Raw genomic sequence first — 4,113 nt, 5'->3', positions numbered from 1 at the left:
AGACACAAGGTTTTCCAGGCTCAATTAGATTTCTCCCACCCCAGCCCTAGAATCAGGCACTCCTCCAAGGACACTCATGAACCAAGACCTTTTGATATAAACCTCTTAGGTTCTGTCTATTTTAAAGCGTTTATTTACCTAGGGGCGCCTGGGTGGCTCAGTCGGTTAGGCATCCGACTTTGGCTCAGGTCATGATCTCACGGCTCATGAGTTCGAGTCCCATATCGGGCTCTGTGCTGACAGCTCAGAGCCTGCTCCACATCCTCTGTCTCCCCCTCTCTCTCTGTCCCTCCCCAGCTTGGGTTCTCCCTCTCAAAAGTAAATAAGCATTTTTTAAAAAACAGTGTAGTATTGGTTTCAGGAGTAGAACCCAGTGATTCATCACTTGCATATAACACCCAGGGCTCCTCCCAGCAAGTGCCTTCTTAAACAATGTGACTTGAGCCCTTTATAAGCGTTCCTGGAAATATAGTGTAAAGGTAGGTGGAGTGTGTCCTTGCTGAGCTTGTCCTAGTCAGCCTGCATTGCCTGCGGTGAGTCCCAATCTTTCTTTGTCCACTCTACTCGTAGTGCTGGGATGAGGCAGCAGGCAGATGAGAAGATACAGGAGCGGATTTGAGTGTGAATAAGGGTACAGCTGTAGGCAGAGATGCTGTGGATACAGACGAAGATATGGAGAAGGAGGCTGGGAGAATCTCAATAGGACTCGAATATACACATCTGAATTCTTTCTGCTTACCACTATGAAAATTAGAAATCACACAAGTTTCATCAGCGAGTCAGAATTTAGAAAGTTTCATTTTTCTCCGGCCTTTGATCCACTGTGTCCGTAGGGAAGGTGCTCCTCGTGAGTTCAGCTCTCCTCCCTTTCTCTCCCTCTCAAGGTGCCCCCAGCAGATGTCTGAGCTGATTTATGGGGTCATGGCAATCTGCTTCTCGCAGTCACACCCTCACTGGGTATGTATCATTATCCTCTGTGTTAGGGGTGGATGCAGTTAAACATATGGATGTGAAATGAAAACAGAGCTGGGTTCACAGTGGAAATTAAAAGACTGAAAACAGAAACTACTGAAAACAGACATTCCAGATTTCTAATCTTTTGTATAAAATAATAGAACTGAAAAAAACACTTAGAAAATCATTCCAAACAGGTCAGTATGCATCAAGATTTAAATACCTGCAGGAAAGCTCACCTTCTATTCCAGGATGGAAGAACACTTAAGGGTAACAAGCAGAATTTCTTGGGGTTTGTTATCTGTGCAAGATGGCTCTTCTGCTGTAGGAACAATCATTTCGTGTGTTTGTTTTTGTAATTTTCTACAAATGACACTATACTTTTTCTATGTACATGTCCCTGTGTCTCTGTGGGTTTGAATGTGTATGGTGTATGTGGGTGTGTGTGGGTGTGTGTGTGTGTGAAAGAGAGAGATGTGACATACTAGTTTCTTACTTTTACAGGAAATTTAATACATGTCAGCACAACTCTGAGACTGACTCACTTGGCAGGAAGAATAGGTTCACACGCCAGAGCAAACAGAACGGAGATCTCCAGGAGAGGGAAAGGGTGGGGGGAGGCAGCTTACAATTTAAGATATGAGTAAAGGTGCTCTATTAAAATTATTTTCCATTTCTCACACTCATGTTGAATTTTTATCCTGACCTCCGGAGCACTTGTCTTCAACTGTCCAGGAAACTCCTCCCCCCCGCTCTGAGCCTCACAATCATATAGGCATGAAGTCCAACCTCTCCTGCCTCCCCCAGATTTATCCATTTTTCTCCTCCTTTATCCCCATGGGTACCCACGTGATTCAGGCCTTCACCAAGTTTTGTCTGGACTATGGCTTTCATCTTCTTTTCATCTTCCATTGTCTCTGAATCATTCGTTCCTTAGCACACATCCCAGGCCTCTCTTCTGAGGCAGTAAGAGCCATTTGTTCTTTATTTCACCTCTGAAACTCGTGTTAACCCAGTCAGTGAATCCGCCCCAGGTGTATTCTATTTGGTAGTTTGTATACTTAATCTGCCCTACTTGACCAAGCCTGTGAACTCCATGCGGGCTGGGATGGTCTCCTTCTTGTGTCTATATCCTCAATGCCTAGCAATGTTGGGCACAGTAGATGCTTGGTAAGTGCTTGGCCAGTGAATGAAAGTCACGAACAAATGGATGGATGAATAAACGAAGGAGTCTACTCAGTTCCCTGATGAGCTATTATTAACCAGTAAACTATTCATTGTCAAATCCCAGCAAATGTTTCTCTTTGGGGCTGATAATTCATTCTATAGAAGATTAAACCCTTTAAGATGACACCTTATAAGTGATAGTTTCTCGTCTACAAATATTTTCTTGGGGCGCCTGGGTGGCTCAGTCGGTTGGGCGGCTGACTACGGCTCAGGTCATGATCGCGTGGTCTGTGAGTTCAAGCCCCGCATTGGGCTCTGTGCTGACAGCTCAGAGCCTGGGGCCTGCTTCTGATTCTGTGCTTCCCTCTCTCTGCCCCTTTCCTGCTTGGTCTCTCTCTCTCTCAAAAATAATAAACATTAAAAAAATTTACAAATATTGATATCAGGAGTTATTTTTCCTTTCTGAAGTGTTTGCAATATGCCTCATATCTCCATCTAGTGAAGCAAATTGGTAATACAGCAATTAAAATGTCTCTCAGTGTAAGAACCACAACTATGAAAAATCATTTATGGAATATTATCCTTCCTTCTCCAGGTGCAAAAATCTCCCATTGTGACTCCTTTGTATTTTCCAGAGTTCAGCAAGTTTTTCTTGCCCAAATGACCTATTTCTAAATATCTGGACGGCATTAATGCCGCTGAAAAATAAGGTGGATGTATGAAAAACATTTACAATTAGCCTTTCACCATCTTTATTTTTTTTATGTTTGTTTGTTTGTTTAGAGAGGGAGAGAGAGAGTGTCTGATCAGGGGAGGGGCAGAGAGAGAGAGGGAGAGAGAGAATCCCAAGCAGGCTCTGCACCATCAGCACAGAATCTTACACGGGGCTCAAACTCACGAAACATGAGATCACAACCTGAGCCAAATCAAGAGCTGGCCGCTTAACAGACTAAGCCACCCAGGCATCTATTTTTCACCATTTTTAAATCAAAGAGCCATTGATATTTATTAACATGGAATGTTATTTAGATATGTTATAGAATAACATTTGTATAAATTATGCAAACAGTTAACGGTTAAGTCAACTAGTATTTATTGTGTGTTTTTGAGTAATCAAGATGTGCTTCAAGGTAAATATTATTTCATAATGATACCCATTTTTATAAAGCTAAAATTCAACATAACAAAATAATCTTTGTCACCTAGCTATCTTTCTATCTATCTAGACTATAAAGAAAAGCAAGGGGGTTATGAACATAATGGTCAGATAGGTGGTACCCTCTATAAAAAGGCAAGAGGAATGGATCAAGGAGGAACCTCCAGTAGCTTCCCCAGGATGAGAAATGTTTTCATTCTGTGTGAAGTCCTGGGTTTATGGATGTTTATTGTATTGTTATGCTTCCTGACTTAAATGAATGTATTCATTGATCTAGTAATACTACTTTTGAGAATACCTCCTATGGAAACGAAACACCAACATATAAGGATATGCATTAAAAAGGGAGAAAGAAGAAAGAAAAGCTAAGGGGCACCCGGGTAGCTCAGTCGGTTAAGCGTCTGACTTCAGCTCATGTCATGATCTCACAGTTTGTGAGTTTGAGCCCCACGTTGGGCTTGTGCGCTGACAGCTCAGAGCCCGGAGCCTGCTTTGGATTCTGTGTCTTCCGCTCTCTCTCTGCCACTCCCCCACTTGGGCGCGTGCACACATGCTCTCTCTCAAAAATGAATAAATGAAAAACATTTAAAAACAGAAAGAAAAAAATAACAAAGAAATGAATACAGTTACTACATAAGGTCTGTATATACTCTACTTCTGTGCTCTTATCTAAGTGTGATACTTAATGGTTTTTCATAAAGGCAAAATTTAATGATAACTATTAAGAGCATTATCATACAATATACTTCAATAAAAATTATGTTTAAAAATTTTTTAACTTCAAGCAACGGTATAACTTAAACATTGATGTGAATAGATACATATACATAAATATA

Source organism: Prionailurus viverrinus, chromosome A1 (assembly GCF_022837055.1).
Source record: "Prionailurus viverrinus isolate Anna chromosome A1, UM_Priviv_1.0, whole genome shotgun sequence".
In the NCBI taxonomy this organism is placed as follows: Eukaryota; Metazoa; Chordata; class Mammalia; order Carnivora; family Felidae; genus Prionailurus; species Prionailurus viverrinus.
The sequence above is the reverse complement of the archived record's forward strand: the minus strand, read 5'-3'. Positions refer to the sequence as shown.